Below are 12,389 nucleotides of genomic sequence, written 5' to 3'. Positions count from 1 at the left end.
GGTAAATCTTTCAACTTGCTATTTTACACAACAAGTTCGTAAGTTAGGTTTAAATCTCATGCAGTAAAGTTGACTGGAATATCAATGGCATTGGCTGGATATGACTGAGAACTCTAGTAAAGACTCAAATCATTTTCAAAAGCTATTTCAATGATTGTTTTGCTTAGATCTGCAAATGCTTTAACCCTGTTATATCCAATATAATCTACATGACCCTGTCTGGCACTATCCTTCATGTCTGAAATAAAATCCCACATTTGATGTGAATATACACGTTCGCTTGCTGTTATCGGCTGGGGCTTCGAGTATAAAAGCTGGCAAAGTACATTACAGTTGTATAAAATATTGGTTAGGCCACATTTGGAATACTGTGTCCAGTTCTGGTCACCATTCTCCCAAAAGGATGTGGAGGCTTTGGAGAGAGTACGGAAAAGATTTACCAGGATGTTGTATAGTATGGGGCAACGAGCAATAAGGAGAGAGTGAATAAACTGGGATTGTTCTCCCTGGAATGATGGAGGCTGAGAGGTGACCTGATAGAAGTTTATAAAATTATGAGTGTTATGAATAGGGTGAACAGTGGGAAGCTTTTTCCCAGGGCAGAAATGACAATTACAAGGGGGCACAAGTTCAAGGTAAGGGGAGAAAGGTTCAGTGGAGATGTGCAGGGGGAGGTTTTTACACAGAGGGTGGTGGGGACCTGGAATGCACTGCCAAGTGAGGTGGTGGAGGCAGATACTCTAGCCTCATTTTAGACTTATCTGGATAGATATATAAACATGGTATAGAGGCTTACAGGCGGTTGGCCTAGATTGGACAATGTGATTGGCGCAGGCTTGGAGGGCTGTACTGTGCTGTTCTGTTCTTTGCTGTAATGAAATTAATAGAGGTCAGGTATCCCTTATTCGAAACACTTGAGCCAGTTGTGTTTCTGGCAATGGGCATTGTCAGATTTCAGATGTGATTTTGCCGACTGTATTGGGCATAGTTCAGGATTGAAGAGTAACCAAGCTCGTATCGAGGAGTTGGAGGAGAGGTTTTGGGTCTCTCAGCGGTATGTTGAACAGTTTGTGGAGTGAAGGGAGAGCAGACTGGACTTGGCATTCACACTCACAAAGTCTTTCTGGGTCTGTTTGATCAGTTTTCATTATTTGCCGGAGGGGCAGTATTCCTGGGTTGGACTTTGCTGCCATCTTAGTAAATGAGTCAGAAGGAGAAACTCTCACAGCAGCTGGTTGTAAGATAAGGTGAACAATTTGACTCCCTGCACCAATGGGAGAGCTCCAGTTGGTGAGGTTCACATCTGCTTGGGTCACAGATTTCCCCGCACAAAAACTGTTTGGATTGTTCAATGCTCAGATAACTGGGTAAAGGATACTCAGCCAGTGGGTGTGGAGAAATCTCTGGTTTGCTTAGGGCAGCTCACATTCTTTCTCATTGGTTCTATTTATCAGCTATACTTGGCCAATGAGGGAAACACACCCCAATATTTCAGAGTGTTTTAGTCTCATCTGCTGGAGGATTCCTGTTGACTGAGTGTCAAGTGTGTAAAATCCTTCACTGGGACACAGGCCACCAAAGTTCAAACCAGAGAGATTAGTTGAAGTTAAACAATGCTCTGTCTGGCTGGTATCTCAGATGGACATGAAAACCCCAGGACACTAAGAAGAGGAAGGAGCTGGCCTTGAAGCAAGCCAATATGTGTCCCTTAACAAACACTGCCGAAACCCAGGATCTGGTACGGGTCAAGGCCATTTTCTGGGATTTTGCCTGAAGAACAACTTCAAAAAAAAGTATATTTGTGTGGAATGTTCTGAAACCTCCCACGAAGGAGACTATGTTGATGTGAGTTATTACTTCAAATCTATTTTCTACAGACTTGTAGATTCAGGTAGAACAAGTTTCACATGGTGTCAATTAGACCGTGTAGTGTACATTCTTTTAGGCACAGAGGGTGATCTAAGTTGACGACAGAAAGAGGTCTGAGGTGAATGAGCAGGACACGAGTCTGCTGAAGGTTTTGCACAAAGGCACTCATCGAATCCTGGCGAGATGATGCTATGGTGGTACAGTGTTTAGCATTGCTGTTTCACAGCTTCAGGGATCCAGATTGGGTCACTGTCTGTACAGGGTCTGCGCATTCTCCCCGTGTCTGCATGGGTTTCCTCCAGGTGCTCCTGTTTCCTCCCATGCTCCAAAGATGTGTAGGTTAGGTGGATTGGCCATGCTATATTCTCTCTCAGTGTACTTGAACAGGCACCGGAGTGTGGCAACTAGGGGAATTTCACAATTACTTCATTGCAGTGTTGATGTAAGCCTACTTGTGAAACTAATAAATGAACTTTAAAACAATGTCGGTTTGTAGGCCGTGCTGCCATTTTCCAATTCCACCTCGCAGCCAAACCTGTCTGAACTGTTCACAACTGAAGACAAACAGACACAGGATGTGCACCAGCACACTTGCAAGTGATTGGGAAGCGGTTGTATATTCATTGTTTGGCTTTTGATGTAGTTGTTCCTGTTTGGAGCCTTCCTGTAGATGTCTGCGGGTTCAGTACTCGACACGCAATGGGCTCGCTGGGACTGAGGATGTTGCTGGCCGTGTGAAACGTTGTGTTCAAAACAGTGGTTTAAAGATTGAGAGTTCTGGCAGGGCCTTACCTGGGGATCCAATGTGAGCGGGAGAATAAAGCAGGGCCACATGAGAATGTTCAATATCAGGAGGAAGGATCAAAAGGATGGGGGGCAGAATCTTCATCAGTTGTCCACGTCTGCCATGGATCTGTGAAGAGTAATTCTCTCGGCTCAACTTCAGCTAACACCAGCATGCGTGAGACATCTCCTGTTTCTAAAATAACTTGTGAGAGAAACCCACCAAGTGCTGCAGCCAGAGGACGGCACAAGGACAGCACTGCCTGTGGTTCTCGAAGCAGCTCAGCAATTCTCCTGATCCGCTGGGGAACAGATCACATAAGAACATAAGAACTAGGAGCAGGAGTCGGCCATCTGACCCCTCGAGCCTGCTCTGCCATTCAATAAGATCATGGCTGATCTTTTCATGGACTCAGCTCCACTTACCCGCCCGCTCACCATAACCCTTAATTCCTTTACTGTTCAAAAATTTATCTATTCTTGCCTTAAAAACATTCAATGAGGGAGCCTCAACTGTTTCACTGGGCAGGGAATTCCACGGATTCACAACCATTTATCTGAAGAAGTTCCTCCTCAACTCAGTCCTAAATCTGCTCCCCCTTATTTTGAGGCTATGTCCCCTAGTTCTAGTTTCACCCACCAGTGGAAACAACTTCCCTGCTTCTATCTTATCGATTCCCTTCATAATCTTATATGTTTCTATAAGATCTCCCCTCATTCTTCTGAATTCCAATGAGTATAGCCCCAGTTTACTCAGTCTCTCCTCATAAGCCAATCCTCTCAACTCCGGAATCAACCTAGTGAATCTCCTCTGCACCCCCTCCGGTGCCAGTATATCCTTTCTCAAGTAAGGAGACCAAAACTGTACACAGTACTCCGGGAGTGGCCTCACCAGCACCTTATACAGCTGCAACATAACCTCACTGTTTTTAAACTCCATCCCTCTGGCAATGAAGGACAAAATTCCATTTGCCTTCTTAATTACCTGCTGCACCTACAAACCAACTCCTTGAGACTCCTGCACAAGGAAACCCAGGTCCCTCTGCACAGCAGCACGCTGCAATTTTTTACCATTTAAATAAAGTCCATTTTGCTGTTATTCCGACCAAAATGGATGTCCTCACATTTACCAACATTGTACTCTATCTGCCAGACCCTCACCCACTCACTTAAATACCTCTTTGCAGACTTTCAGCAACCTCTGCACACTTTGCCCTGCCACTCATCTTAGTGTCATCTGCAAATCTTGACACACCACACTTGGTCCCCAACGCCAGATCATCAATGTAAATAGTAAACAATTGTGGTCCCAACACTGATCCATGAGGCACACCACTAGTCACTGATCGCCAACCAGAAAAACACCCATTTACCTCCACTCTTTGCTTCCTGTTAGTTAACCAATCCTCTATCCATGCTAATACATTACCCGTAACACCGTGCAGATTGCTGATCTGCTCTGATAATTGAGAAATCCCTTGGGATAATGGTATCAGTCTGGGCGTGCAAAGCAGCACTCTAAACTCCTAATGCAGTCTCTCTGTCTTTAACCGGTGCTCTTGGAGTTGCAATGACAATTGCCACATTGGCCCTCAAGCACTGTGGGTAAGTGACCACAGATTCCATACTTGAAAGGACGGACACTGAACTCTGCACAAAGACCTCAGCCGGGCTGGAGTTTGACTCATCCAACATCCTTGGCACTGAGCTCAGGTTCTCTGCACCAGTTTTTTGAGTGTGTAAACTCATTAGCTGAGCGTCAAAGCCCTTATCGGACTCCTCTGAATCAGAGCTGGTGTACAACCTCACTCTCTGAGGAGCTGACATCTTTCCTATCCTTCACTCCCTCTCCACACAGCCACCCCCCATCCCCCCTCACCCTCCCATCCCCCTACCCCATCTTCATTCTGGCAAACTCACTCCAGATATCTCATCACAAATTAATCTATTCTAGACTAAGTAGTTATGTTCAGTGTCAGCCTTTGGCTACTGTCTGTGAGTATGAGAATGAGTGATGGTGTCTCATTATCTCTGCTGTCTTCCTCTTCCTCCTCCAGTTTTTGGATATCTGGAATGGTCAAAGGGTAAGTTTGTGGTGATGGTAAAGGGGAACATATGAAGAGCTTACACCAGAAGCAACCTTTCAATCTGGACAAACTGTATGATGAGGGGAGGAGTGAGATGAGAGAAAGGGGATTGCGTGCCCTGCTAGTGGTCACTGCCTCAACAATGCTCCTTCCCACGATGATAAGCATCCTTACCTCAACAGAGAGTTAAACCATGCCGGCTGGTCTGTCCCCCTCCAGTGTGACCCTGCTGCCTCCTGTATCTCTGTACCAGTGAGTGTCCTGTAATATTATTCAGTGATGTGATTGTTATGATGAACTAACTGCCGGTGTGGTTGCCAGGCTTGGAACGCAGTCCGAACAGAGTGATGGCAGAGTGAATCATATTGTTTGAAGGGTTGAGCACCAACAGGTAGAGATTGTTCAGTGGTGAGTAGTGTGGACAGACTAGAAGTGGGTGAGGTAGCTGGTTATCAGGTGGAGCCCATTTGAAGATTGAACATTCTCACCTTGACAACCTGCGTCAGATTGTTAAACTTCTTCCTGCATTGCACCCAAGTTCTTGAAGCTATATTTTCTGCATGACATCTGTACTATCTGTTCCCACTGCCTCCTGAGGATCTATCGGAAATGGGTGAAGAGGGGGGTCCTTGACCCCTTGCCGATGCAGGACATCTCTCTGTCTCAATGTCTCCTGTACATCCTCTGAAACTCTTGGTGAATGATCTCCTGTGTGTTCAGTTATCGTTCAATATTTTACAGACTACTGAGTTCGCAAAAGACTCTCCCCATGTTTTTTTCAGCCACAAAACCCTTCTGTTCATGAGATGCAGGCCATCTTTAAGCTCTTGCTACTTAATCACACACCACAATCCCCACATTTACTCTGGGGGGGTTATCCAACTTGATCTGCTATCAGTCTCGCAGTGGGTGAAGATAAAATTCAATGGCAGTTGGGCTTTGAACAGCTGAACACCCAGTATCACACCAAAAAGAAAACTCTAAAAGCAGTTCCAATGTCAGCTAATTAAAGTTTTATGTCATGGGAAAGATCAGGTGACTGTTTAGGGAAACAATGTTTTCTCTTGTTGTTTAATTCAAATAAACCCAGAACAAATCTGCAAAACAAAAAGAAACATGAAGAAAGGCGGGTTTGCATTTTATCAGTAAATCTATCCCACAGTGCTGTAAATCATTGAAATCTTCCATGCTGTTACCTCTTGTATTTTCAGATATTGGAAGCACATTTATCTTTGCTCATTATATTTACAGGTTTCTAAAACCTGCATCTGTAACGCCAGCATCTTCAATACATAGATACACTCACAAAGCCAGCTCAACCCCCCTAGTGTTGGCCTATTCTCTCAAACATCATTCTTGTCTCAAAAAAAGGAGTTTCACCCTTCAGTGAAGAAAATAACTCTCCATGTATCATCTGAGGCTTATAAGATGATGAGGGGGGATTGATAGAGTGGATGTTCAGAGACTATTTCCTTGGGTGGATGTATCTGTTACTAGGGGACAAAACTATAAGGTTCATGGTGGGAGATATAGGAGGGATGTCCGAGGTAGATTCTTTACTCAGAGAGTGGTTGGGGTGTGGAATGCACTGCCTGCTGTGATAGTGGAGTCGGACACTTTAGGAACTTTTAAGCGGTTATTGGATAGGCAGATGGAGCACTCCAGAATGATAGGGAGTGGGATAGCTTGATCTTGGGTTTGAACATAGCTCGGCACAACATTGAGGGCCAAAGGGCCTGTACTGTGCTGTAATGTTCTATGTTTCTATATCATCGCAGCTCGAAAAGTCATTTGGGGAAAATGAAGACTTACAGTCAGCTGCTTTATTTAATCGTATATTCATGTTAACAAGAAATCCATCTTTTGTTTTTTTTTAAAATAAATTTAAGTAGTTTGAATTCAGCAATTTCAGCAAAGCAGCTGGAGTTTGGTTTTCATTTGGTTACATTACTTCAATTCAATTATTAGATAATTCAAATCAAACAATAGATTGTAAAGACAACCCCCCCTCCCCTGCCCCCGTCACCCCCCCACCACGGCCCCTCCCCAACCTGAAACCGTGTCTCTCATTTAATTTTTTTTTGTCACTGCTATGCAACGAGGAATAATAGAAGTGGAAAAATCCGATTGATTCCATTCTCACTCTCTGACTAATGTCGTTTTAATAGACACTGGACTCTGTGTCCAAATGATCTGATTATTTGGTTCAGACGGCAGCCGGTGAAAGTGGGGACTGTTCTCGCTGTCACAGGACGCACAGGCTGAAATACTGACTGTAATTTAACAATTCTGTCGGCATGTTTAGCTCAGGATAGAATGATTTATCACCACGGAATTATATTTATCCATGTGCTAGCAGAAAGGAAGCAATTCAGGAAAAAAAAACACGTTTTTGATCATTTAATTTGGGAAATCCAAGTTGATCCAAATTGGCCCAATTCCTGAGGAAGCTTTTTTTCACAATGGAATAAGCAAAATGCTTTCCTTGCAACTAGTCTGCAGGTATTGACAAGAAGTGGTAAGCTCTGAAAAGGAGGCCCTTCTTGTGATAACATTTTAAAGATGTGTTAAGGAGGGGTGAATCTCAGTTACAAACTGCCAGCCCTGAGATCGGACAACAAGGGGCGAAGGTTATCAGTAAGTGGAATTGGATGGGATGTTTCAGTCTTTAAGGGAAATGTGATTGACAGTTCCTATTGCCTGATTTTATCCCCCTTGGGGAAATAAGAAAGGTATTTTCTTGTCAGCATTTTTAGTGTTGTCAGAAAGAGCCAGAAGAGTTCACCCTCACCTTGGGTCTGTATTCCACAGACAAAAAGTGCAATGTTCAGGAAACCATTTGCCACTGTGGTAGATATGCATACAGAGTTGTATCGCTGTGTGGTCGTGTTGTTCACCCATTGCCATCGATGAGGACCTCGACACCATTAGTCATTTTGAGGCTGGTTGCAGTGTGTCTGAAGATGACTGATCAGGGCCAATTCGGGCACGGAATGTCCTGGCACATATTGGGCAGACTTGTGTAGACACTGTCGTTGTTGCGCTGGTGGCTCTGGACTTGCGCAGTTCGCGCTTAAGTTGTGCTTCAGCAATACACCTTGCTTCGTGAGCTTGACAGCCTTTGTGGATGAGGCAGCGCCAGGTAGGGTGGTTTTGTGCCAGTGTTTCCCAGTGTTCGTGTCAATGTCAAGCGACTTCAGGGAGGCTTTGGGTGTGTCTTTGAAACGTTTCTTCTGCCCTCCATGTGAGCGTCTTCCAGCAGAGAGTTCCCCAAAAAGGAGCTGCTTGGGTCTGCGCTCGTCTGACATACGGATGACATGACCTGCCCACCGGGTCTGTGCTCTCATCAGCAGTGTGTGGACTGATGGTAGACTTGCTCTAGAGAGAACTTCAGTGTCTGGTACTTTGTCTTGCCATCTGTGGTGTGTGGTATACTCTGTTAAAAGCACAGAAATCTTTTTGAAATTCTACACACAACTCTGGTGAGCTGGACCTCCAATACCACAAGGCAAATTAACTGGAACTTAGATAAGATGACCTAGAGGCTGTGTAGATGAGGGACATCTCTAGTTCTCAATCCCAACAGATGCCTATTTCATATCTGATTATAAATTTGTGACCCAATTGTTCATTTCAAACGAAAAGCCTGTAGAATGTCGGGAGATAATGATGGAATCTCAACCTCGCAGCTTCAGGTGTGGGAAAGACTTCCAATATTCTGAGGCTGCTTTTAAAACAATCCTTCCTGCAAGGAAATATTAAATGTCTCCTCCAAACCCACACATTAGACCATTCTTACCATTTTCACCTCCTCCAATCCCCTGCACAGAATCACAGAATCTTTGCTGTGGAGGAAGAGGCTGTTCGGATTATCATTTCTGCACCGTCTCACTGATAAAATGTTCCACCCAGTCCCACTTCCCTGCCTTCTCCCCGTAACATTGCACATTCTCTCTTTTCAGACAGCAATCCAATTGCCTTTTCAAATACCTCAGTGGAACCTGCCTCTCGGGATGTTTAACTCAGATTCCAAGCATCCTCTGGTGTAGAGACTTTTCCTCCCATTACGGACACTCCTTTTGCCCAGTATTTTGAATCTCTAACCTTGGTGCTCACTTCAGTGGAAGCAGTAACTAGTTACCCTTTCCATACCCCTCGGAGTCTTGAATACTTCTTACAAGACACCTCCCAGCCTTCTTTTCCCCAAGAGAAACAGACCCATCTTTGACAATCTATCCTTTTCTATCCTTATAATTCCAGCTATTTATCTCTGGAGTCACATCTTCAAAAACCAGGCTTTAGCAAAGATGTGAAAAACAACTTTTTAAAGAATTAAAATATTGAAGATGTTTATAAAGGTCAAAGAACAGCACAGCACAGAAACAGGCCCTTCAGCCCTCCAAACCTATGCCGACCATGATGCCCTAAATAAACTAAAGGGAAATCTGCCTTCACTTAGTCGTATCCCTCTATTCCCTCCCTATCCCTCCCTGGGTTGGCACGGTGACACAGTGGTTAGCGCTGCTGCTTCAAGGCACCAGGGAACTGGGTTTAATTCCCGGCTTGGATCACAGTCTGTGTGGAGTTTGCACATTCTCCCCGTGTCTGGGTGGGTTCCTCTGGGTGCTCCAGTTTTCTCCCACAGCCTGAAAGACGTACTGGTTGGGTGGATTGACTCAAATAGATGCCGGACTGTGGCGACTAGGGAAATTTCACAGTAACTTCATTGCAGTGTTAATGTAAGCCTTACTTGTGACTAATAAATAAACTTTTTTTTATTCATGTACCCATCCAGATGCCTCTTAACTGTGGCTAATGTGCCAGCTTCCTCCGCCTCCTGTGGCAGGGTGTTCCCGGCTCCCATCACACATCTCCCTTAAACTTTCTCCTTTCACCTTGACACTTCCATCCTGGGGAAAAGCCTCTGACTCTCCACCCTGTCTGTGCCTCTCATCATTCTGTAGACCTCTATCAGATCTCCCCTTTCCAGTGAAAACAATCCTAGTTTATTCAGCCTCTCCTCACAGCCAACACTTGAGACTAGCCATCATCCTGGTGAACGTTCTTTGCGTTCTCTCCAAAGCTTCCATTCCCTTTTGTTGGCGTGGTGACCAGAACTGCACGCAATGCTCCAGTTGCGGCCTGACCAAGGTTTTATATAGCTGCAACGTGATTTGCCAACTCCTACTCAATGCCCTATCTGATGAAGACAAGCATGCCTCCTATCTTCTGCTGTATATTCTGTACATCCATATCTATAACTTTTTCAAAAACATTTAAATCCAGTCACTACTGTGATCCACACCTAAATGCTTAATATGTCCAAAATGGGGAGTGTCTTTGAGAATGTGGAAAATGAGAATGTTTTTTGAATGTAACTGCGTAACACTCTCAGGACCCTAGAACCTGTAATATAATGAGCTGAACTTTCCTAGGATTGACAATCATTGCTGGACAGGCATTTCACTTGCTTCTACTTCCATTAGTCTGGAGCTACACATTTCTCCCTGGAACGTCCAATCCAGACTTGCCAAAAGGTGTGGATTATGGCTGTTCCTTCAGTGTATTACAGGATCCTGGAGGAAAGTGAAGCCAAGGTGCCTTTTTTGCAGCACCAGCTGCCTCAGTCGGGAGACCTGATGGGCTGTCCGGATGGATGGGGGTGGGGGACAGTAGTGCAGATACACAGAAGCTTGAATTGGATTCAATTCTTCTAAATTTTTCTGACTAAACTATTCTGAAAATTGAATCAGACCAGCCAAACTTTCCCACTGTAGATTGGAATTTGGGGGTTTTCAGCCACAAGGGATTTGCCCAACAAAAATGTAAATTTCCTGGACAATTTCCATCTCATCAATCAATGGCGACTGACATAGAAACCAAAAGCAGGAGTCGGACGTTCAGCCCTTTGAGCTCACTCTGCCGTTCAAGATGATCAGAACTGGTCATCAAATTCAATATCCTGATCCCTCCTTCCCCCCACATCCCTCAATCCCTCAGCTCCAAGAGTGATATCTAATTTTGTGAAATCACGCAATTTTTTGGTCTCAGCTACTTTCTGTGGGAGTGAATTCCACACATTCACCACCCTCTGGCTGAAGAAATTTCCCCTCATCTCAGCTCTAAAAGGTTTACCCCTTATCCTCAAACCATAACCCCTGGTTCCGGATTCCCTCACAAGTGGGAATATTTTTTCTGAATCTACCCTGTCTAATCCTGTTAGAATTTTATAAGTTGCTCTGAGATCCTCTCTCAATCTTCTAAACTCCAGTGAGTATAATCCTAACCAATTTAGTCTCTCCTCATATGACAGACCTGCCATCCCAGGAATCAGCCTGGTAAACCTTTGCTGTACTGTCTCTATAGCAAGGACATCCTTCCTTAGATAAGGAGACCAAAACTGCTCACAATACTCTAGATGTGGCCTCACCAACACCCTGTACAATTGCAGCAAAACATCTCTATCCCTGTACACAAACCCTCTCGCTATGAAGGCCAACATACCATTTGCCTTCTTTACAGCCTGCTGTACCTGTCTGCTTACTTTCAGCGACTGATGCACGAGGATACTATGGTCTCGCTGAGTATCTAGCTCTCTCAGTTTACACCCATTCGAGTAACAATCTGTTTTCCTATTATTATTATCAAAATGGATAACCTCACATTTGTCTACATCTGCCATGTAGATACCCACACACTCAGCCTGTCCAAATCACACGGAAGTATCTCTACATCTTCCTCACAGCTCACCCTCCCACCCAACTTTGTATCATCTGCAAATTTGGAGATCATAATTCAGTTCTCTCTTCCAAATCATTAATATATAATGTGAACAGTTAGGGTCCTAGTACAGATCCCTGCGGAATGACTAGTTACTGCCTGCCAATCAGAAAAAGGCCCATTTATGCCCTAACCAAGTATTTGCTTCCTATCTGCTAATCAGCTTTCAATCCATCTCAAGACATTACCTGCAATCCCATGTGCCAGAACTCTACATAGTAGTCTGTTATGTGAGACCTTGTTGAAAGCCTTTGGAAAGTCTAAACAAACCACATCCAGTGGTTCTCCTCAGTCAATTCTACAAGTTAGAGCCTCAAAAAGTTCCGATAAATTCATCAAGCATGATTTCCCCTCCTGAGGGGTCCCCTAGTAATACTTTTGGAGATGTTCTGGGGTGAACTCCACCCCCTGCCACCCACTGAGAATGGAAAATCTAGTTGATTAATGCTGTCTTTATAGTATCAGTTACTGTACAACTGAGATTGAACAAAGCATATTTGCAATGTGAAATTAAGGCCTTAAATATTAATGGGTAAGTTCCATGAACTCAAGGCATAAATAAACAAAACCTGAAATTAAACATTCTAAAACCTCCAGACGGTTACACGTAGCAAAATCCAGCCTCTAGATAGGGTTTCCCACCTCGAGCACTGTTTCGAATTTGCGCAGATGGAAACTTTGTCAATATGAAATCCACGGCCTGGGATTTTTGTTGGCTATCTGTGCAGTTCGCCATATGCTTGCTGATTTCCTCAGAGGGTTCACAGCGGTGAAAATTAACACATTTGTTTACTTGGCTTTTCAGCGCTGCACCAGATAATGTCCCACAAGGTACCTCATGTTGCTCAAATGACTATTGATTCTAACTTC

This window comes from Carcharhinus amblyrhynchos, chromosome 6, assembly GCF_965287045.1.
Source record: "Carcharhinus amblyrhynchos chromosome 6, sCarAmb.v2.hapA, whole genome shotgun sequence".
Lineage (NCBI taxonomy): Eukaryota > Metazoa > Chordata > Chondrichthyes > Carcharhiniformes > Carcharhinidae > Carcharhinus > Carcharhinus amblyrhynchos.
Note: the sequence above shows the minus strand (reverse complement) of the source record.